At 44.9% G+C, this 24,759-nt stretch overlaps 1 protein-coding gene and 1 non-coding gene across 2 annotated transcripts in view; one reads left to right on the top strand and one right to left on the bottom strand.

The window, feature by feature from the left end:
- Nucleotides 1–24,759, bottom strand: part of LOC119372409 (putative protein kinase C delta type homolog) — a 559,671-nt gene that overhangs the window by 449,316 nt on the left and 85,596 nt on the right.
- Trnam-cau (transfer RNA methionine (anticodon CAU)) lies at nt 3,251–3,322 on the top strand. The gene has a single exon. It is a non-coding gene; the product is annotated as a tRNA-Met (tRNA).

The following is a 24,759-nucleotide window of genomic DNA, read 5'->3' as shown; positions in this document are numbered from 1 at the left end:
GACGACGGGCTGGAATGCGGGCAGTCGGAATCAGAGAGCCCGGAAGAACATGCTGGTGTCAGGGTCCATGTCGTCGAGTTGCGAGCTCGAACACGAAAGGCCCGACAGCGTCTAAGGGTCTCCAGACTCCTCGGAAACGGGCGTTCGTGGGTGCGAGGCGTTCCCGCTGTCCGACCAGCTAATCCTTACCTGGAACCACCGTGTGGAGCAGTATTCGCCGTCCCGGTTGGCGAGCGGGTTCCTGCTGCCGGTTGCCTGCCACGGGATGAACCCGAGTGCCTGCCGGCAACCTCTATGCTGCGTACGTGGGCAGGGAAGTCGTCGGCATGCTGTGCCTGAGGGTGCTGCCTTCTACGACCTCTGCGACGACTCGACTCCTCGTCCGCTCTACGAGCGCCCTCGCCGCCAACTCAAGCGCATGCCAACAACGAGACCGCCGCTCAAGTCCACTCAAGTGTCGCAACAACCGGTGACAGTGATCTTTTCCTTGAACGTTACGCGGAACATCGTTCATTTAGAGTGCACCGCCTGTTGTCATAGTTTTAACGCGTGTGTAACGTGACTCTGCTTGTATCCTTGTTTTTTTACCTCTTTTTTTTTGGTTGTAAAAGTTTCACTTTTTTCTAGGTTAAAAATGGCTTCATCTTTGCTAATTTGAGACTCTCCCTCATTGAAAAGAACCACGACCCAATGCTTGCATCCCAGGGGGCAGGGTCTCTTCACCTCTTAATGAATCCCCCTTTGAAGTCGGAGCCATGCTGTTACATGCGATGCTAAATATCCTTTGTTGGTCTGTCTGTGGTAAGGCGTGCATAGAGTCACTGGAAAATAGGCTCCACGCGGGCAACATTGGGTGGCGGCGGCCATGTCCCTTCCAGACCGTCCGGCGCGTTGCTAGCGTGTGTTGAGAAGTGACCGATCTTTTAGCCTCACTGCCGCGTTACGCTCGGCAGAACGGCATTATGTGTGTGTGTGTTTCTTCAAGAGGATATTAGAAGTGATTTCGAGTCATCGACAGGTATGGATCGACTGTGCGGTTAGCGGTGTAACTAATGAAACGTACGGCGAATGTTGCCACGTGCTCGCGAACTCTCTTCATGGCTTCATCGGTCTCTTATCGTGTCACGCCCGGGCGTGTTCGCTAGGTCCGGATCTGAAAACATAGTTGCATTAGCGCAGTGACATCGTGCGAGATGCCATTTACTTCGACATTTGGTGAATCTTGACTGTTTGCGCTAGCTTTGCAATCGGTGTTCAGGTTCACTGCACTCGAGAACGTTATCGAACAACATCGAGAACATTCAACATTGCGTCCTTCGACTGATCGCTGACGCATAGCTTGCTTGCGCACCGTGCTTGCTGTTCAACTGGTTGATATGTGTAATAGAAGTTGTGTGTGTACGGTAATTGGAAGTTGAGCGCAACGTCTTGATTCGGAACGCCAGCAGCCGAACGCAAGGGCGAATCGGCGTGCGGTAGGTAAGGTGCATCTGATCTTACAATACGTAGAAAATAGGCCATCAAAAATGATTGACATCACTACTTAATTGTTTCATTTCCTATTTCTTGTCTCTTAATATTGCCAACGTTGCAATGAATTTGCAAATATTTTGCTGTGTTCCGACAAACAGTTCTTTTTTTGGCGTTGCCAGCGCGTAAACAGCTGGGGTTCGGTTTCTGCACTGCTGCATTTTTTTTTCATAATGCACTCTTATTAAAACTTCCTCGGCACGGTGCTTTATGTTATTTTGATCAGAAATAGCACATCCCGGAATTTTTAAAGCGCATGCTACAGCAACACAGTATGTATATAAACCTAGGGCTCGCATAAAATCGACTCCCTCAATGCGTGGGATCTGCTTTTTTTTAGATGCGAAGCAGCTCTTTGACTAGCCTGTGTAACGCTGTCCCTCCGTCCGCACAACCGCGAGGCAACGCGCTTCCCCAAAGGTGGTGTTGGCTTCCCTCGGCGCAGGTGTCGGAGCGCTGCCAAGTAGGTCACGACGCAGCTAGGCGTTGACGTCACGCTCCCCTCGCGCGCTTCCCTCGTAGGTGCGCGCGTACGTCACTCTGTCCCTCACCCGCCGGAGCGCCCGCAGCTGCCGGCTACAACGCCCGCTCGCCTCCCGTGTCTGCGTTTCAAACAAACGTTTACACAAGTAAACGCTACACCGAGTTTCGCTTCTAACGAATCTTCCAGCGCTCACCGCAGCACCCGCGTTAGCGCCGTTCAACCCGTGACGCCACCCGTGCGCAACGCTGCTGCTTCGCATCCCATCAGGGTTCCCTTCGGGGAGATGGTCCAACTTTTTTTTTTTTTTGCTGTGACCATTTCTCACCAACTATACAGTATTTAAAGGGTACGCTCGGTGCAATGCAGCATTAGCAGCATTTTTTTGGAACAAATTTTAAAAAAACGCTTGATAACATTGCCTTATACCAAGTTTATCAACAGATTTCCACGCTTCTGTTTTGTGCAATGCCAAAGATCATGCCACAATTGCCTTCATATAAATCTTCAATTTCGCTCTCGTGCGTGACACGCTTATAACTCGGATAGCATGCGTAATCTGTTCAACAGATCGAGATATAAACAGCCGAGCAAACAGAAAGGTATGTAGTTTTCAATATCGCTGACCATAGCGAACCGAAACGGTGAAGTATCCTGTCGCATAAGATCTTTTCCTGCAAAGTTAGTGTAGTTCACTGCAGGAAGGAGTGTTATTCGAAGGGGGCGAATTCGTTCAGGCCAACTATGAAGCCACGTAGAACGGCGCTCTTTGACATTAATTTTTCCCACACGGCAAACGAGATTCCCAGAGTAGCTCACCAGTGACGTTCGATTGATGGTGAGCTACTCTTCTGGCATTAGCGTGCAGTGGTATAGCCAGGGGGTGGCACACCGGGTTCGTGCCTCCCCCCCCCCCCCCCGAAAAAAATGTCTGCTTACGCCCCTGTCTGCATGACGCGTTTAAAAAAGCGATGAAGTGCTTCTAGGGACCGTGGTACTGCTAAATGTCCGGCCACGCTCTGCACTGAACGCGCCTGCACCCAAAGCGCTTGGAAGGGATATGGCGGCGGGATGTCACGTGATGCGAGTGAGCCAATCGCGTCGGCGGCGGCGCGCGGAAAACAGATGCGATACTCTGAAAATTTTCCAGTGACTCTAGGCGTGCATAGGCTGTTTGTACAAACCACTTTATAGACCTTGATTTTTCAAGGGCTCGTTTATCTTTGTTTGACTAGGCACGCCGCCGTAGCTCAGTGGTAGAGCATCGGACGCATTATTCGAAGGTCGCAGGTTCGGTCCCTGCCGGCGGCAAGTCATCTTTTCGTCCACTTTACTTTCTTCACATTTATATTCTAAATACTACAGATAACACCCCCTGTACTTTCCTTGGCGTTATTGTCTGTTAGTTCTCATTAATATAGACCTTGCGTGGCTCTGTGGTAGAATACGTGATCGCCACGCAGAACCATTGGGTTCGATTCCTGCTGGGATCGTAATTCTTATTCTTTCCATTCTTCGTGTCAACGCTGCAGATGTCGGTTTTTCTTAACGATCTCTCATTGAAATTACCAATGTCTGTTCTCGGTAGATTTAAGCTGTCAATCAACTGTGGCGCATACCCGTACACCGCGGCCCGTGTTAAACGGGTATCTGCCACACGTGTCAGGAGGAAAGGGTTTGACGACGTACGCGACAGGATTTTTACGTTATTCATGTCATGACGCGGCAGTCATATTCGTCACATCCGCCTACCATCCCATGCCAATGGGAGGGTAAGCGGATAATCCTCCAGTTAAGGAGGCGATCATGAGAGCACCTAAACGTACGCAGATAGATAGATAGATAGATAGATAGAAACGCTCAAAGTGCCAAGAGTTTTGCTAAGAAATGCTTTTGCATTAAAAAAAAGCAAGGCCGGATTCTAGTAAAGATAGTCTAAGCACTACCATTTGTATGACGCAAGAGCCGAGAAAAGTGGAAGTGACACAATTCCTAGGCACGCTGTAAAAAAGCTCGCGTTTTGTTTACTTTCGGCAAGTATGGTGAGCTGCTGCTGCTGCTACTGCTTTTGAAGGAATAGAAGTGCATATTTGCGCAACGGCTGAGAGCCCCTTCTTAGACGCTATGCAGAGGCGGCGACGTTTTTCTCGTTAACAGCGGACAGCTGACAAGGGCGAGCAAGCCGCAGGGAAACGAGAGTGTCCCTGGTGTTGGCCGAGCTTTCCCGAACCACAAGGGCGCGAAAAGGTGAATCACCGTTGCGTGCGCGCTGCTTCGTCTTTTTGAGACTGAACTAAATCAGAAGACACTAACCGAGGTCACCCTGCTAAAGAATGAGGCACAGTGAAGAAGAGAAGCACTACGCAGACTCGGCCATCATTGCCAGTTCAGTTCACGAGATAGGCTCTTCGCGAACGAAGCTTGAAAACTTGCGTCACAGCGAAACGACGACGCATTTCTGGGTACTCATCATCATGCTGTTGTCCGTGAGTAGTGGTCATGCGATGAACAATTTTATTAAGGCGAAAGCCTTAGATGCCTCATCAAACGCGAGAAGTAACCGACGGCGTCAACATGAGTGACGCGAAAGATCATCATCATGTGATGACGTCGCCCTATGGCGTCATTGTGACACGACAAGTGTCCAAAATTCGTGTTCGTGATCTTACCGTGACGTTACTATGACGTCACATCACATGATGTCACATGACGGTGTCATGACTCTGCATCGTCGCTCGGTCAAAGCTTGGCCGATCCCGGAGGCACTGCAAAAACGCGCTGGGTGCGAAAAGCCTTCGTCCGGGGAAGGGTGTGGGTGGAATCAATACAATCGACTCAGAAGAAAAACAGGTAGAAGAAGATGACTTTGTCCTTTCAGGCGTCCTAGGCAATGGCATAAAGGACCGTGGGACTATTTGTAACCATGCGATAGGGTATATGCACAAAGTACTGTCTCACTGGGTCATGCGCAGTTCACAGATAACGTCATGACCCGCGCTACTTTCAGCATTTCTACAGGACGCGACGCAGCTTTGCGACATACGCACACAGTCCATATGAGTGTTACTGAATTTACGTCACGGTGCTGGGACATTGAACCGTATCGGCTTCTGGCAGACATTATAGCGAGGCAAGAAAGCGTGCTGCATATGCAACATAACGCGTGAAACGTGCCCTTTGCTTGCTGCCCACCCCACGGATGAAATTTCGCAGACACCCTTCCCTATATCTTTCTCCCCACCGTCGGCCTATCTTCAGAAGCGCGCCTCGCTCATTGCTTGTCGCGGCTTTGCTTCGATTTCGCCGCCTATTTACTGCATTTTTAGTGCCGACACCGGATCCCAGCTCGTGAACGATGTCTCGGCCGCCGTGACAGCGCAGCGCGTAGCCACTAAAACATTCAACGAACTGGGTATCTCGAGATCCGAGATGAAAACGCCTACGCGAAGGTCGAGATATAGGAAAGAGACGGAGAGACAAAGAAAGAAGGGGCACCGGCACCGTCTAACCAAAATTGCCGCGGGCAACACAAGCAGGCCCTCATGCTGTTCTTCGGCTGGCTCGAGGATAGTCTTTGTTCTTCGTCCGTCATAACTTTCACTGCCCTCATTGTCTTCCAAATATAGAACGACTCTTTCTGACCGTTTCGCTGCATCTGATGGATAGGGCTTCGAGCTCCACTCATTCGAGACCGCTACTGACGCTTTTTGGTGCTGCCGCAGCTGCTGATGCTGGTGACGCTACTTCGCTCGCCAGCTCGCCAAAGCAATTCCGGGCACCCCGGGCGGTCTCTCATTCCAGCGTGCGCATTGGGTGGCAGATCGCATTTGCGCTCCTGATATTCGTTTGATTCGTCGCTTGTTTTTTATTCTTGTGGATCCCTTTGCTGTTTGGCGTTACAGTCTTTCAGCCTTGAAAGTTTGTCGCAAAAGACCATCTTTATAGGCCCGATTTTCATTGGTGCACAGCGCCCACATCTCTTAGCGAGTGTTACTGACGCAGTTCGCTCTCTTTCGAGTCACGGAAAAAGGAAAAAAAAAAAAAAAGCAGCCGGCGCCTCAGGCGGGCCGCGTAATGGCAGGACCCAAGTGGCCACGCCGACAGCTGAGCCCGAAAGTGCTATCTGTCTGGAAGTTTCCTTCAGCTGTTTTGTGCAAAATCTGACAGGGAGAGGACAGCGAGGATGAAATAAGTGTTCTAAAAGCACTACTTTAATATGTTCCTGAAAAGTTAATGTAATGCGAATGAAAGAAAAGTAATCACGAAAGCGCGGATTCGGTTGCCGGCCACGGCGGCAGCACTTCGATATAGTTGAAATCCAAGAAAAGCGCTTAGATTTGGGTGCACGTTAGAGAAACGCAGGTGGTTGAAATTAGCATAGAATCGCCCACTACGAGGTTTCTCGTAATGATATTGCGGTTTTGTCATGTAAGCTCTAGCAATAATAATAATTTTTTTTTCGGATACTCATAAAAGAAACTGAAGGGGAACAGATATATAAAACACATAGATGTCTGTTTACACAATGTCAGACAAGATTATACAAAATATTGAAATCGAGGTCAATACACAAATCAAACAAAATATAAAATACATTAAGCAAATGACCAATCCACGAGAGAGAGCAATTGACCAAGAAAACATAAATTAAGGGCCCAATATATACAATATACAAGGGAAAGTAAAACGAAGTCTTGACAGGAAGTTCCAGAAGTTCGCTATTATCTAAATTTATTTATTTATTTATTTATTTATTTATTTATTTATTTATTTATTTATTTATTTATTTATTTATATCAGAATACTGCAGGTCATAACAGGCACGAACTGGAGTGGAAAATCAAACAGAGTAAAGTAAAAAGAAAAACAAAGTAAGAAAATCGGAACTACAGATTGATAACGCCAGGAGCAATCGAACAGGGCTTCACGACTAAACATATAATAAGCACCAGGTAACAAGCAAGTAAAGAAACGATAACTAAAACAACACTTTTTCCTGTGCCGCTTCAAATTTAGCGTCCTCAAAAATGGATTTAGGAGGAGCGCTCTAGTCGGAAACTGTTTGTGGATAAAAGCTCTGTTTAAATGAGTTAGTTTAAGCAAATATCGGTTTCAGATCGTTGCCATTATTTCGTCGAGTTTTCTTGGTGTCTAAGGGTTTTACATGTTAAGGTATTGACACGTGAAATTTACCTTTTAAAGCGTTGTGCAAGAACACTATATGGGCATATTGCGACGCATTTGTAATGTTGTAATCCCGTGTTCTTGCATAATTTTGCTAGGCAAGTCACATCCTTTATATTTGCCAAAAATGAATCTAATATTCTTCATTTACAACATCTCAAGTTTATGTATATCCTACTAAGCTTCCGGATCCCAAGTTACGGAAGCATACTCTAATTTGGACCTCATGTAAATATTGTACGCAAGTAACGTTAGCTTTGTTGGTACTTTGTTTTGTTCCCTTCTGAGGAAACACAACTTCTTAAATGCTGATGCACAGATATCCGAAACATGACCTGACCAGGATAAGCCAGAAGTTAGTGGTACTCCTAAATACTTATATCTACCAACCCGTGCTATTTGTTGTGTACAAAGAGTATAGGAATAAAAACTAGGCTGCAATTTACGTGTAACCGTTAATAAGACTGTTTTTGCACGTGAATTTTCATGTCCCAAGTTCTACACCACTGCTCAACCTTCGACAATTGGTGTTGTAAAAAAAGCATGACCATTTTCACACATCATTTCTTTGTATATAGTACAATCGTCAGCAAAAAGTTTTATACACACTGTATCAGACAAGTGTTCAATAAGGTCATTCACACAAACTAGAAAAAGCAGGTGCCCGAGTACAATGCCCTGAGGCACACCAGAAAAAACAAGGGAGCATATCGGATTCACAATAATCTACTGCAACAAGCTGTGTTCTGTTGTGCAGGTATGCTTCAACCCATTTCACTAAGTAGCAGGGAAGCCTTGTTAATTTCAGCTTATGTATTAGTTTCGTATGCGACACCTTGTGAAACGCCTTGCTAAAGTCTATGAAGAATGCATCTATTTGCCCTGAGTGGCCTAATTACATTAGAAAGTCATGTGCAGTGGTCAGCAGCTGAGCCACAGTGGATCTCCCCTTGATAAATCCGTGTTGATAAGGAGATAAAACTTTGTTGTTAGACAAATTATCGGCCCATTTCGTTGATATCCACTTCATGTAAAATCTTCGAGCACATAATTTATAGGAACATAATAGATTTTCTCAAAAAACATAAAGTCCTAACCGATGCACAACACGGCTTCAGACACGGGTATTTTACTAACACGCAATTACTTGTAATTACGTATGACTTCGCGGAAGCTATAAACGAAGGAAAACAAGCAGACGCTATTTGTATGGATTTGAGTAAGGCGTTTGATAAAGTGTCGCATAATAAACTACTTCACAAGTTGGGCTTTATTGTGACAAATGATACGCTATGGGCATGGATTAAAGCTTACTTGACGAACCGTTATGAATACTCTTCGCTAAATATTACCTGCTCAAATCGAGTTCAAGTTGTTTCTGGCATACCTCAGGGGTCCGTGCTTGGGCCTCTGTTATTTTTGATTTTTATAAATGATATCACCACAAATATTATTGTTAAGTTTAATGTCTATGCAGACGAATGCGTGATTTATGAAACAGGTAATTCAATTCAGGATCACATTAGTTTAAATGAAAACTTCCAAAGAATCATATCATGGTGTGAACAGTAGCAGATGACTATTAATTACGACAAAACGGTCTTTATGCAAACAACCCATAAAAAAGAAGCCACTTTTAGTTCACTACGGAGCTAATGGAATGAGTCTCTCGGAGGCTGCTGAATATAAATACCTGGGTTTATGGTTCACAAATAACCTGTCATGGTCAAAACATATAGATGTTGTTACAAATAAGGCGTTACCTAAATTATTGTTCTTACGATGATCCTTAAAATTAGCAACTCCTGTGCGCTCCTTTGCATACCAGTCAATTATATGTCCCATGCTTGAATATGCCGTGCCAATTTGGGACCCTTACACCAAAACAAATATCAGCAAATTAGAAAGAATACAGAAAAAAGTAGTTCGTTATATATATAATTCTTATGGGCGTTCGTCGGTTACTGAGCTCATCAAACGAAGTGGGCTGCCCCCAGTTACGAGTAGAAATAAAATTTGTCGACTGAAACTTTTGTACCAAATAGTTAAAGGGCATTACAACACAGACACCTCTCACATTGTCACTTATTCTGAGGGTTACGCTTCTAGGCAAAGATATTCTTTAACGATAGCTTCTTCATTTTCACGAAATAATTGCTTTAAATACTTCTTTTTCTGTAGAACTATTGTTGGTTCCGGTAATCTGACTAATAATATTGTAACACAAGAATCACTTTCATTGTTTGAAAAATGCTTAGAGTAGTTCGTTAGTACCATTGATTATATTTATGTTGCATTTGTTCCTTGCTGTTGTGTCACTTCCAAAATTCGATTATCAATCCGACGGAATTTCCTCCTTGAAATGTATATTCTTCTTTGTTTTTCTTCAGCTTGTTGTTGTACTTGGCATTTTACTAATTACTTCGAATTTTGTTTCGCATCTTTAGTTTTATCATTTTAACTGTATGCATTATATTGTCCGCGTTATGTATTTTATATGTGTATATTATTCTGCCCTTTTAGAATACCATGTACTTCTGTAGGAGTGTTAAACCTATAGGAGTGTTAGTCAGCGCCACTCCTATAGGTTTAAATCCACATGTATACCCCATAAAGTGGACGGGAGGATGACCGCCGCCGTAGCTCAGTAGTAGAGCATCGGACGCGTTATTCGAAGGTCGCAGGTTCGGTTCCTGCCGGCGGCAAGTTATCTTTTCGTCCACTTTACTTTCTTCACACTTTATCCTAATTACAACGAATAACATCCCCTATACTTTGTTTGGCATTATTGTCTGTTGGTTCTCATTATATTGTGTCTAAGAAACGAGCCCTTAAAAGTCATATCCTTTCCTTCATCCCTCTTAGATAGAGAGATAAATGATTTTCAAGCGGTCAACATCCCTGTAGTACTGCATTCTGTTTATTATACTATATAGACTATTCTGGAAAACGCATCTATGTATAGCACAAATAAAGAAGCTTAGTTGAAACCAAAATTTACTGTTATGCACGGACGAAAACAGTAAAGCTCTGTTAAACTTGCATAAGGAATGAAGCCTGACGTCGTAGAAACGATTTCGAAGTATAATGAATTAGGCTGGTTAGTTTCCCTATATACTAAGGTCATTCCAAGGATTCGAGGACATGTGCTCACTGTGCAGTCGCGCGGTGGCAGCCGCGGTGCCACAGCATAAATCATAATGAAAAAAGAAAAAAAATAACATCTCATGAACAAAAGCATCATCAAAATCGAATCACGGTTATGTAGAAGCGGTTCATTTGAACACTCCGGTGACATTCTAGCCTCATGGCGCAAAGTGTGTTGGATCTCAGGATGTCTTAATGTTTGAAATTGAGGCTCGTGAGGATCTGATCATGCAGGTGGCATTGCCATATGTTAAAATGTATTCGCAGCCTGCCATTTTTGTGGTGTGATCCTGGAAATTTATCAGAACTTTCTAGCGGGTCTGTAGCATATAGAAGCGTTAGTCGATTTTGGAAACCAGCTTTGTTCGTCAGATATTATTATTGTTTTGCGTATTTCTTATGCAGTTTCCACGGGGCACCCCGGCCGCCACCACGTGATGGCGCCGCGTGCACAAGTCTCCCAGTGCTGGTCATTGCTTTAGCGCAAAAAATACATTAGGATTTTGAAAATACGAGCATAAGTGTTGTTCCCACGTTTCTTTACTCCAACCATCTGATTTTGCTTTGCAGCACTTAGTGGTATAACGATACCACTTTGGTGTTTTCATCGCAGGTACGGAAGACACCAAAGTGAGGGGGGAGGAGGGCACATCACTATAATTTACTATAAGTGATCACCTGCGTTAGTTATAAATACAGAAGCTGAGGCAATGCCTCGTACGAAGAAAAAAACGAACCGCTGGATTAAGCGTGTAAAATAACGTGCGTTCCCTTCCGAAACCTTAATTTCCCACGGTTCACAGCGAACCACAAAGCAATCTAACACCAGACTGAAACACTCCGACGACCGATGCATCTGAGCGAGACAAGGCGCGAGTGAAGATGTGATTGAGCAAGCAATGCTATCTGGATAGTTGGTCTACATCCATGACTTCAGATAGCGCAGGAGGAATAAAAGAGGAGTGTACCGACAGCCCGTCCAAATGCCCCCGCCTTCGTTGCCCTCATCCCCACTGCCCTGCGCCTTGCGGCGAGTGACGTACGCCAGCAGTCTCGTCAGCATGGCGGCAATCAATCATGCTTAGCCAGATCCGCTGCTCTCTTGTCCGCAGCTCGCCTCCTGCCCCTCGTCTACTCCCCCACCCCTCCCGTCGTATTCAGGGTCTTAGAATGTATATTTTGCCTTTCCTCTCGCTAGCTTTCTGAAGGCCCAGGTGCTCATTTTGGCCATCGCAGCGCTGTCCGCGTGGTTAGAGCATCTAGCTCCAACGCGGGAGGTACCGGGTTCGACTCCCACAGCCCCCGGGCACCCACCGGCATTTCTAATGGGGAGCACGACTTTGATTCGACGTCGGATCGGGGCAGAAAAGTGTGGTTGAGTGTCACTTTGTGCTCTGTATCTCATGGCAGAAAAAAATTCTGAGTGGGGCACGGTCCCTGTGTGGCACCCCCTGGTTACGCCACTGGCTGATACCAACGTTCTGGTGTCAGCTGCTTGAGATAAACAGTTCAGTGTGGCCATCAGTAAAGCATTACCTTTCACTTCTCTCCCTTTGTTTATCTTTCATGAAAGAGACAATCAATTTTAAAGAAGTCCTGAGCCACCTCTCGTGCTTGACAAAAAAACCCACACAGCGGAAAGCAGACGCTCCCTTGAACAGCTCAGCCAAATCTTGCTGTCCTGCGCGGCAAAGCGAGTTCACAAAAGCTGCGCGAATTTGCCACTTTCTCAGGCGCTCTCTCTAATACAGAGGTCCATGCACTCTCTTAGGAGGGCCGTCATACAACAGACCTTTCCTCACACAACCGATTGCTGCTATTGTTCAATATCTGGCATAAACCAAGAGAAGGTGTTTGGATCAAACGCGCTTCATGCCATGGCGTACCGCCACATCCCGGTCTCTGCGCTGCGTAGTCTGCTAAAATTACGTAGCGCAGCTCTAGCACGCTGTGGCACCACACCTGAGAGGGCAACCCTGTTTAATGATGCGCGCGTGACGTAGCTTATTTCCCCCGTGTGGTCTCCTGTGTAGCTTTCAGCGCGCTCGTCAGGACAAAAGAAGGGAGGAAGCGACAATGCGAGGAACAAATCCCTGTCCTGTGTAGAGACAGCGCCTGTCTTGCGTACTTCTTGCTCGTACCTTTTAAGGTTATTGAAAATTCTACCAAATTTCGAAACCCCGAAGGGCCACATAAAAGTTATGTTCAGAAACTACCTATGAAAACAGCCCAGCATATCTCGTATGGGAAGGTCTCTTGTTTACTAAGGATTCTTTGCGCGCACTACTGAACTAAGACGATTAGTGACACAAGTGTTTCGAAGACAGCATGTTTCTGGGCCACTCCCACTCACTCTTCGTCATAGGTTATAATGTGCGCAGTCAGAAGTCTATTTTTCACCGAAGGAAATATTCAAGAGCGAAATTAAACAAACAGTTTAAGCACAAAAATATAAAATGTCTTACAAGTAAAACTCAACAGAAAAAAATTAGAACAAAAGATAGATATGAAATAAAAAATAAGAAATACTGTGCAGCAGCTGACACATCAAGGACGAAAAAAGTGCAGCGTCGTGTTCATTGAATCTCAGTTCAGTGATTGAGTAGTGTGCCAATCTTGTCTTAGGTTTTTCATTTCTTTGCTCCTTTCCAAGTTTCTGAAGACTTACGACTGGCACGACATCGTTCAACCTAATGTGTACAGACCTTTTTCCATGGAATCTCTTTTTCCTTTTTTCCTTTCGAGCCCGTACTCTGCGTGCGTCTCCGCTCTGCGGTAGTAAAGATAGAGCCGAAATTGCCCAGTGTAACAAATCGTGTGTCAGTAGAAGGCGCCGCAAGAGACGTGCAAAGCCTGTCGATTTATTACCCAGTAGTTCGCACTAATGTCCGTTGTTTTGTGTGACTGAAAAGAGCATCTCGCCTTCAGTTTCAAGATGCTGACCTCTGGCCACATTGATAGCATAGTGAACCATAATACCACGCGCATCAAAGGACTGGAATCGGCTTTAGATAAGCAAAAGTTCTAGTTACTGGAATATTTGTGACTATATATATAAATGAATATTTTGTAGCATGTTGTTGGATTTCACTTTTTGATGGCCAGTAGTCTTCTATTAGAAACATTCAAGGGCGTTTTTTTTTTTTGTAGTTATACGCGTGTTTTTTTTTTTCGTTTTTGATACCGCTTCGCTCTCTTTAATGCCACACGGCATGGGCAGCTATATTTGCTGGCTGCTTCACATGAAGTAGATTACCATAATGCATGAATGCATGGGACCATAATGCAAGAGATATTTTTTCTGTATCTCTGAAATTCAAATATTGTGAGCACAGAGAGTACGATAGTCTTACCTCTGAATTATCGCGGCGTACTGCAGGCGCGTTTCCTTACGCGACCTTAGTCAGTGTGTCTGAAATGTTAGTTCAGAGGCTGAAAGCAGAATGCAGAAGGCCCACATTAGTCTATGTAGGCCATTAGGCAAGGTATTCTGAGCAGATTAAGGACAATAGTACGTAGAAGGAAGGCAAGCTAAAGAAATGTGAGACGAATCCAATGAATCAGGGTTACCATTATAGGAACGGCGTCCTAGATAGCCGCAGGTAGTTGTAGTACATTTCTGAATGCAGCTGACAATGTTACATAAAGAAATCAATGTTTTGGGAAATTTAACATTTTATTACCTGAAGTTATTTACATAAAGTTCATATCTGCTGTTAGTAGAACACTATTCTTCATAGAGCGCTTGGCTAGTCTGTCTGTCTGCACAGAGAATGATGGCAGCTTTGGCGAATACGCTGGAAATTATTGCGACGGCCATTTCGTACGCTTCATTTAACAGATGACAGTGAGCGTCCAATTTCTGGAATTTCCGACTGGGCGCATGTACCTGCAACTGCAGTTACAACCGCCAAGAACAAGCCATGCGAACGTCAATGCCATCGGGAGTGAGTTTAGCATTTAGGAGGTCAAACATGGAGGCATTCCGGAGAGAACACGGTCGTTGCAGTCTCTAAGAGCCTGTGCAATTTCGTGGCCACTTGACACGCATGGGATTCTAAGCACGCCGGTATTGATCGAAGCGCGAATGGGTGCCGTAATGAATAACGCGTCTGCATCTCGTCAGCTCGATGAAGAAGTACTCTCCCGGAGGCAGCGCCGGGATGAAAAATGTTCCTTACTTTCCATTTCTTGACTTTTATGCGTATTTTGCCTCGCTTTTACCTTCGCTCATGCGATAGCTGAGAGAAAAACCAATCTGCACGTGCGCATCCAATTTCGCGTTCAAGTTGCTAAGTTGGCGTAAACTAAAGAAGAGGAATTTTTTTCGAGAAACTCGTTTCTTTGTTAGACAGAACTAAATAAATCCACAGACAAATTAGTCCAAGCAAAAAAGAGGGCGCGTTGATTCTACCCTCTAAGTCTAGTGTAGTAATTTATGACGTAAATTGAAACTAATTGAAGTGGACTAAAAATCACCCTTTTCTATGCTGGGATCGGATCCCATAATCTTCGAATTATCCGTCCGATGCACTATGACATGACGATGCTGTACCTTGGCTTTGATTGGCATTGGCTAACACTCCCCGGATTTACACGTACAGAAATAGCCAAATAATTCGACGGGGAAGTGCGTTCCCTCGTAGCTCAATGGGTAGAGCATCGGACGCGTTATTCAAAGGTGGTGGGTATGTATCCCAATGACGGAAAGGGTTATTCTTCGAGCACTTTAAACCATTTCAGTTTTCGTCGGAATTACTACACGACACAAGACAAAAGTTAATGTCCCTAGCGCTTTTCTTAGTCCAATTGTCTGTCGGATTCAGTAAGCTGGGCAAACTTTACATTACGAACTAAATCAAGTGAAGTAAGGTAGAAGTGACACATGGTAGCGGATTTTACTCATTTTTTTCTGTTTCGCATAGTGACTAACGTGCCACCTTACTGACTATCCGTCCAGTCACTGGTACACGCTGGAAAGAAGTAAACATATTAGAAAGTAATAGCTGGGCGGGTTTGCGAGCCAGCGCGCCCAGCAGACGAGCGGGGAGGCGAACAGCGCATGCGCGCAGTTCGCCTCTCCGCTCGTCTGCTACATATATTTGCAATATCTGCCTTTCTTAGAGTACGTTCCCAGAAAGAATGCAGATTGCGAAAGTAGTTGCACTCTTTAAAAAAATGTGAAAATAGCGTACTCTCCAATTCGAGGCCTGTATCCATTCTTCCCATTTTTTCGAAAGGTTTGGAAAATAATTATATTTGTTAGAATATCTTAATTCCTGTATAAACACGGTTTGCTAACTAAACATCAGTACGGCCTCCGCAAAAATAGACCAACACAGCTTTGCTTTCCTTGTACAAAAGTAATTAATTCTAAGCAATTTTGGACAGCTCCTACTAACATTAGGAGTTTTTGTTGACTTTTCAAAAGCATTCGACTCCATAAATCATGAACTTTTCCTCAGTAAGCTAAGTCTTTTCCATGGATCGAAGCTGCCCCCTTCGACGAAGTTAAGCGTGACAAAAAAAAATGCGTGGTGCTGGTCGAGGAATATTCATAACTAAACATAGGGTTACCTATACTTCTGTCATATATCACTAATGACTTGGTGGTTTAAAGACAGCTACCCGTTACAAAAGGCACACGCATCACTGCGCGTATTCTCTTAAGGCCACGTAGTGGGTGCATCGCAACTTCGAAAAAGTTGCTCGCGCATAATTGCTCCTGGTTTAAAGCATGCCACTCACAACATAAGGCACACACCTTAGTGCACGCATTCTGTTAAACACTCGTAGTGTTCGAAGTGCGCACTAGGGGCAGGACATTGCTATCGCGTTCAACTCTTAAAGGCGAAGCTTAAGCGTCCCCCACAGGGGCGTAGCCAAGGGGGGGGGGTTGGGGGGGTTCAAACCCCCCCCGAAATTTTTCGGTTTTGCTTGCGTATATATACACGCACACATACAAACGCACGCACGAACATACATAAAGTATGGTTGAACCCCCCCCGAAAAAAATTTCTGGCTACGCCCCTGGACTCCCCCAATTTTTTTAATGGCGTTTTCACGCTCTACATAAACCTCCGTGGATTTCGTATGAAATAAAGCTTAACTGGTCAACGATTATTTATTCGCTTCAAGCGTTGCTGGGTTCGAATTAATCCATTTTTTGATGGAAAAAAAGTTGGATTTCTAGATGGAATATAATTCTCGTTGTTCTTGTTATCGTTTTCATTTAAAGCTAGTTCCTAAGAGTGTGGCGCGTAACTTATCAAACGAATGGCCTGGGAGGTTGAGTTGTTTTGAGAGAGATAGGGAGGGAACGTGCGTTTACACACAGAGACACCCACATATATATATATATATATATAAATGTAATAAGAAGTGCAGACGCACGTTCCCTTCCAAACTCATCTCTCTCAAAGCAGCTCATTATCCCAAACACGTGTACAGTAACAAAACGAGGGCAAACAACAACAACAACAAGAACATCAAAAAAGTGCAATAATATGCACTTCCTTCAGTAATGGGTGTGGGGAAAAAGGGAGGAATGATTAGCAGTCCATTGTGTGCATGCTAGCCCAGCTGAAAATGCACTGCCTCAACTTAGGGATAAAAAAAACAGACAAGCAAACAAGCGAAACTAAACAAATACATTTAAGTAGTCTCTGAAAAAAAAACATTGATGATTCACAAACACTCGACAAAGTTCCTCTACATTCAGGCGTGGCCTGCGCATAGCGATTTTTACCTTCATCTCAAGCCGTGCTTTTCTACCTCGATTTCTTCGCCGATCGGTTGGAGTCGATTGCGTCATCGCCCAATCGACCAACATGTGTCCCATTGGTTAGGTGCTCGAAACTAGGCTTGTGCGAATATTCGAGCACTTCGAATATTCGAAAGAATGTTACAGTATTCGAAGTCGCTTCGAAACGAATTTAAATTCTTTGAAATTTCGAAGTATTCGAAATGAACGAATAGACATATATAAACCGCATGTAACCCCTTGTAAAGGTGGTTTCGCTGCAGAAAAGGTTTGTTATAGCGTGAATACACCTTTCCAGGAGACTTCCGCACTGTCGCGAAGCCCCACTTCAAGTTTAAATTAACATACAGTAAAACCTCGTTAATTCAAAGTCACCGGGATTGTGAAAAATCTAATTTATTTATTTATTTATTTATTTATTTATTTATTTATTTAATAGTATTTATTTACAAATACCGCAGGCCCTGTTCGGGCCCAAGCAGGAGTGGGTAACAAATGTCAGTGACAAAATCAGAATAAAAAACGTGATGAAAATACAATACAAGATACGAAATTTAAAAAATTCTCAACATCAGGGAAAAATATAATTAATACATAGCAATAATGGCATTCATACAGAAATACAAAAAATCTCAGCACTTATGAGGAACATATATATTGCAATGTTAAAAATCAAGTGCTAGGTCATTGACGAGATGGGCGAACGATTGTGTTGTGTCCGCATTAACGACCTCCTCAGGTAACTTGTTCCATAATGAAAAATCATGAGGGAATAATGAGTACTGATGAACGTTCAGATGACTGAATGGTTGTCTAACTGTCTTATTATGATGAATACGATCAAAGCGCACGGGCAGGTTGGTTATGTAACGATTGGGTGGGATTTTGAAGTGACCAGGGTACAATTGATAGGTGAATTTTAATCGAGAGACTTTTCTACGATGAGCGAGTGTCTTCAGATTTGCCTTCTCGCGAAGGGCAGAAACGCTTGCAAAAGGAGAGTAGCTAGAATAAATGAACCTCAGAGCCAGGTTTTGGACCCTCTCTATTTTTTTATTAAGTATTTTTGATACGGGGCCCAGATCAGGTCTGCATATTCTAACTTAGGCCTGATAAGGATGTTGTCTATATGAGTTTCCTCCTTTAAATTTGTAAGCTGTTAGTTTTAGAGAAAGTGAAGTGTGACGCAGTTTACGTTTTAAAAACGCAAACGTTTTTTAGCGCATTGCTACAGATGTTGTCTATATGAGTTTCCTCCTTTAAATTGCTTATAAGCGTGACACCCAGATATTTTACTTGTGTATTCTTTTCAACATAAGCGTTATTAATGGTATATTGGAATGCTGATGGGTTTTGCTTGTTCGTAACTGTGATGGATGCCATTTTTGATGCGTTGAGCTTCAAGCCCCACTTATCACACCAGGCGGAGATGGATTGCAATGCATCGTTAAGTCTGGCTTGATCAGAATGCTGATCAATGTCGGCATAAATAACACAATCGTCCGCAAAAAGCCGGATTTTCACAGGTGATTGAACTGAGAAATAAATATCATTTATGTACACTAAAAACAATAATGGTGCAAGCACGGATCCTTGCGGCACTCCTGAGTGTACGTCTAATGAGTCAGAAACGCCGTCATTGAGCATCACATATTGTTTCCGTGATGACAAATAACATGCAACCCAATGGACAATGTTATGATCAACACCAATAGCTGACAGTTTCGTAACTAAATCATCGTGTGGTACTACATCAAACGCTTTAGAAAAATCTAAAAACACTGCATCAATCTGGCCCTTAGAGTATAATGAATTTGCAAAATCATGAGTGATCTCGGCTAATTGAGTTGAAGTGGATAGGCCAGACCTGAATCCGTGTTGGTTGTCGTGAAGCAGTTTATTGTCTTCCAGGTGTATCATAATCGCCTAAAATAATATGTGTTCTAGTAGCTTACAAGCTGTGGATGTAAGAGAAACTGGCCTGTAGTTGTTTATATCTAATAGTGAGCCAGATTTGTGAATTGGGACTATTCTTGCAGAGCGCCAGTCATCGGGTGTCACACAAGTTTCTAAGGAAGTTACATATATCTTATACAAATATTCTGAAACCCAGGATGCATATCTACTAAGAAAAACGTTCGACATATCATCAGGACCCGGGGATTTCTTTATGTCTAATTTGCACAAAAGGCTAAAAATACCATCTTTACTTAAATATACTTTAGGTATATGTTTGACGAGCGTATAAGATGGCAAGTGCGCATGTGAGGCCGTCAGTGTAAATACGGACTGAAAAAAGGCGTTGAAACTTTGAGCAATGACAGCAGCATTATCAGTAGTTCCGTCAGATGTTTTTATCTCTGTGATGCTGTTTTTATCTTTAGATAAGTAACGCCAGAATTTTTTGGGTTGGTCTGTCGTGAAGGAAGACAGAGTAGACGTAAAAAACTGGTCTCTTGCTGCATGCATTTTTTCGTGAAAAATGTGTACTAGGCTTTGTAGCCGTTTCTTGTCACCACGTTTACGACAGCGTTTGATCTTGTGCTTCATATGAATCAAATCACGGTTCATCCATGGGTATTCTCTATTAATACGTTTCTTTTTTAATGGCACATAGCTGCGTTGACAATGTGATATTATAGCTTTAAAACGTGACCACAACTCACTGACGTCATTCAATTCGCTGAAGGAAGGAAATGAGGATTCCATGTAATTAAGCACTGGATCATCAAGCGTATGCCTGTAGTCTCTGACAAATGAGTCGGAAGGTCTAATATTGGGTCGATTAAGCGGGTTTTCGAATTAATCAAACATACAAAAAGCGGGATGCAAGGAACTTTAAGTAACTGGAAGTAATCAGAGGTGGTCGTTTGCTGTGCCTGCTAGTTTGCGGCTACAAGGGTTTTTTTCCAGCAGTACTTGGTCCTAATTTTGCCGCTAAACCGGGAAAACGGCGGGCCTCGCTGCTGCCAGCGCAAGAAAAACAAAGAAAGAGGAAAAAAAAAACGGTCTCGTGAGCAACTGAAATGCGCGCCTGCGGAAAAGACGTGCTTCGCTGCAACACAGTGGTGGCACGCGGGCAGCATGTCACCTGTTCCTTGCAGCGTCAGCGCGTCATGATGCGACCATTCGCCCATTCTTTCTGGTAAAATAAAGAATTTAACAATGACCAGTGTGCGATGTGTTCTGGGTGGAAAAGATGATCATTGAAGTTTTCGAACTGATTTTTCGAAGCAGGCGTTACAGGCGAGTACTCCGCCAGCAGTGCAAGTGCGCAAAATGCCGGAACAACCGCCATTCGGAGGCTCGCATACATCGCGAATTCCGTCAGACCGCCCTTTAATGATTTCTCTATTTTCCCAGAAAGAATGGGTAAATGATGACGCGCTGACGTTCAGAGAAGCTTGCGTCATGCTGCCCGCGTGTCACCGCTGTGTTACAGTGAAGCACGTCTTCTTTTCCGCAGGCGCGCTTTTCAGGGGACCACGATACCGCCTTTTGTTTAAGTTTTTTTCCTGCGCTGGCAGCAGCGAGGCTGGGATGCTTCACTTGTCACCCATTAGTATCGCTACATTGCATTGCCTTGTGGCTCCTCAGGGCCATTGTTTCTGCGGATTTGCAGCTAAATCGGGATCGGGGGAATCGGGACATGGCACCCAAAGTTTTCGAATTAACCGGGCTGGTGCTGACCGGCGCTTCAAATTATTCACTCAAATTTACATTGCAAAATACGGGGCCAAGAAAATCCTTCTAATTATGCGGGATTTCGATATAACCGAGTTCGAATTAATGAGGTTTTACTGCATTACCCTCAGATCGATTCATCATTTTTTATGTTTAAAAGCTTGATATACCGTCTTATACGCTCCAAGTATAGTAAACTTTAAAACGTACCATAGTTTACAGGTTATCACTTGCATCCTACCGAAAGTCAAATCCTGCTAATTACTCAAAGTTGCTTCCACTTCCTTTTGAACCAAAAAGAATGACATATGCATATACCTTGTTTGAACTTTAAAAATATTGCGCTGGTTAGTTGGGTTGACAAATATGCTCATTTTTCTTTATAATATGTGATATAATTGCTTCGAATTCGCTTCGGACCTAAAATTTACTATTCGCACAAGCCTACTGGAAACCATTCCGCTCTGATCGCTAACATGCTTAACACTAATCTTGCGTGCAAAGCAAACCTATCTGACCACGATCACAGGTAAGCGTAATTAGTTAGAAAAATTGTGGTTCTAATCTTACGGTGATTGTGGTGGTATCGGGTACTTCCGGCGCCTGAGTTTCACTGCGGGGATGTGCTGCAACTACTTCGCGCACCGGTGGCGTTGGACAGGCACACGATGCCGCTTGTTCACATGTAGCCATTCACTATGCAACAACCATTCACCTACGACAATCATCGGCGCAACATTGCCTTCGATGTTGAAGACTTGGTGTTGAAGCAGACATACCCGCTCAGCGAGGCCTCGAGAGGTTTTGCAGCTTCCCTTGCAAAATTGGAGGACGGAGTATAAGGATCGCTCAGCAATCTAAACCTTGTGTACACAGAAAGATAGCTTTTAAAGGCAAGTGGGCCGGCCGTCCTCCTCATGCCTTCGATCTAGAAGGTTATCACCCTTTAGAAGAGGCAAATGTTCGAGAACACGAGTTACCTGACTAAAGCTTAGCAATTCACCCCTTCTCCCCCCCCCCTCACCCCCCCACCTCCGTTCACAGTGCGATCTGTGACTTCGGTGACGAAAAGAAGAGTTCGGGAAGATGACGTTCAGTCTCTTCCCCCGATATTGCGGCAGCAATTACGTCGACACTCCCGGCGCACTTTTGCCGTGCCCCCCCACCCCCCCCCCCCCCCCCCCCCCATTGGCGTCGCCGGCATGTTCCGTATAAAATCCAAACCTACAACCTCTCCCCGCGCGTCGTCGTATATACTATGTACATGTGACAGCGTGCGAGAGCTGTCGACGATTGCTGCTCAAGCAGAGAAGAAACGCAGCGGCCGTCTTTCGTCGCGCGATAGGAGCCGGAGGGGGGCTGCGTGCTTCCGCCAGCAAATGCGTACTTTAACAGACCAGGCGTGGCACCTGCGGTCACGCGCGCCCTATATCTAGAGGCGATTAGCAGACGGCACACGCATTTGTACGTGTTGTGCTCTCATTGCAAAATTTGCGTAGAAGCCGTAGAAAACACGAAGGTCACTTCGCTCACTGTAGCGGCCGCATCTACTAAAGGAGTGAGCTCCTAGCCTTATTTCTTATACCGTTCCAACATGTTGCTAGCGCATTCATGGCTTGGGCCTTGCGGCGAAACTAGATTTTTTATATATTTTCCACTTTTCGCTTTCCGCCACTTTTCTCCTTCTACTTCTCTTTTATTTTCTTTTTTTCTGGGGGGGGGGGGGGCGGAGACGCACTTGTAAACCCTCCAATAGAACACTGGTGCTCTGCTCAAGTTCTTGTTCTGCATCGAAACTTGTTTTGAAGCGAGATGGCCGTGCCTCTTTTGTTGGTGAAGGGTCACACGATGATTTTATCTTACTTATTTGTTTTACTGTGTCCTGCGCCATCTGCAGTATGGACGATCGATAACGAGATCTACGCCGCCGTGACGTCTACCACTCGCAGGCGAACCCCACCCGACCGGAACGGCATGGAGCGCGTCCTCAGGTTTCCCGCCGCAGGTCTTGGAATTGACGGTCTTATGGCATTGTGCGCGCCACCGCCCGCCGTGCATTGCCGACGCCGTTGCTCACGCGACCCCCCCCTCGACTCCGTGAAAGAGGTGTGACGTTCCCCACATTACCTTCTTGAGGGAGGGGAGAGGTGTGGCAGGCTGGCGCACGTGGCTCTTGAGCTAGCACCTCGTGTAGCGCAGTGACGGGAAGCGCGGCCCGCTTATGCAGTATAAAAGGGTCAGTCTGCGCGCTGCCGAAAGTGATTCTCTGTTAACGTAACCTACCGTATTTACTCGATTGTAAGTCGACCCATTTTATCTAAATTTGAATTGTGAAGTTGAGGGGTAGAATAAAATCGAAACCGAAACTAGCTTCGGTGTTGATGTCAACTTACAACCGAAAGAAACGAGTAATCAGGCACGCTGTGGCATGGTTACGACATTATGTTTACGTTCCGGCTCAAACTGTAACATACTGTATTTTCTCGCGTAGAAGCGGCAGCCTCGGCAAGTAATCGCGGAAAAATTTTCTAAAAATGGACGCCGCGTATTCCCGCAAAGCCAGCTTTTCTGCATTGCTGTAGAGCCCTGCCATGAAGCCACCTTATCACACCTGAATTCGCGTTCTGTTATTTTTAGGGGCAAAGTTCCTTATGCCGTGGGTATCTCCAGCCTCCTTTTGTTTTTAGGGGCGTAGCTCCTCTTAGTCTAACCTGGTCACGTCTCCGTTGTCCGGCGTATCTCCCGGCAGCCGGCAGTAAACGGCAGTATCTGTCCGGTGGTGGTGGTGGTGGTGTGCGGCGTGACCGCCCTTACTGCGCATGCGCATACCCTCTCCACACACCTCCTCTCCACTCCCCCTCACCATTCCCCATGTCCTCTACCCCTCTCCCCTTTCCCTCTCGGCTCACTCCCCTCTCCCCTCTCCCTCTCCACTCCGCCTCTCTCCTTCCCCTCTCCAATACCCCTCTTCACTTTCCCTCTCCCCTCCCTTTCGCACTCTTCCTCTGAAACGCGGGCTAGACATGCCGAAATTCTCTCCTGCGCAACGCCGCGATGAGCTCGAGCGCATGCGCGTCCCTTCCCCTTCTCTCTCCTCTCCTACGCTGCCCCCTTTCGCCCGCCTATCGACCGCGTTCCCCGCTCGCCCTGTGAGAATGAACAGCCAGGCTAGATGGAAGATACTAAGTATTGTAGGAAACTCTATGGAAGATACGACGCGCGTAGCGTCCCTCTTCGCGTTCCACGACGCGAGGTCGGTAGCATGCCCAACGAACGCCAACGGAACGCGATCGTGCAAGTGCTCCGGCTTCGCATCGCCTCATGGTCCTCCTACGGTACCCCCCCCCCTCCTATCTTGCCTCGCGGCGCCGACGCAGGCAGCGTCGCGAGGCAGCGTCGCGGCAGCGTCTTGATTGAAAAAACCGACCACTCGCGCTGCACAACCGTTCACTGACCACCCCGTATATATAGGCACTGGATTTTGACCTCCAAGGTAGTGCGTGTGTGCGATTTCTCCTGTGCGTGATTAAACAATAAAAATTCACAGCGTACATGTAAAATAAAGTGAGCTGCAAGTCGTCATAACTCTCATCGAACCTTTAGTATAAACGCGCCCGATCGCATGTCGTTGATGTACTGGGCAGAATTCACGGAAGATTCACGGTTTACCGATGAACCTCCGCTGCTTCACCCACTCATCATAATTCACTCCGTGGATATGCTGTGATCTTTTTGTAGTAGCCACCTCTAGTTCGTGAAGTGCTCACTAGATGGCGTTGGTAGCGCTCGCTCCATATATATATATATATATATATATATATATATATATATATATATATATATATATATATATGTATATATATATATATATATATATATATATATATATATATATATATATATATATATATATATATATATATATATATATATATATCTATATATATATATATATATATATATATATATA

This window comes from Rhipicephalus sanguineus, chromosome 10 (genome assembly GCF_013339695.2).
Source record: "Rhipicephalus sanguineus isolate Rsan-2018 chromosome 10, BIME_Rsan_1.4, whole genome shotgun sequence".
In the NCBI taxonomy this organism is placed as follows: Eukaryota; Metazoa; Arthropoda; class Arachnida; order Ixodida; family Ixodidae; genus Rhipicephalus; species Rhipicephalus sanguineus.
This window is presented reverse-complemented; position numbering and strand designations above follow the sequence as displayed.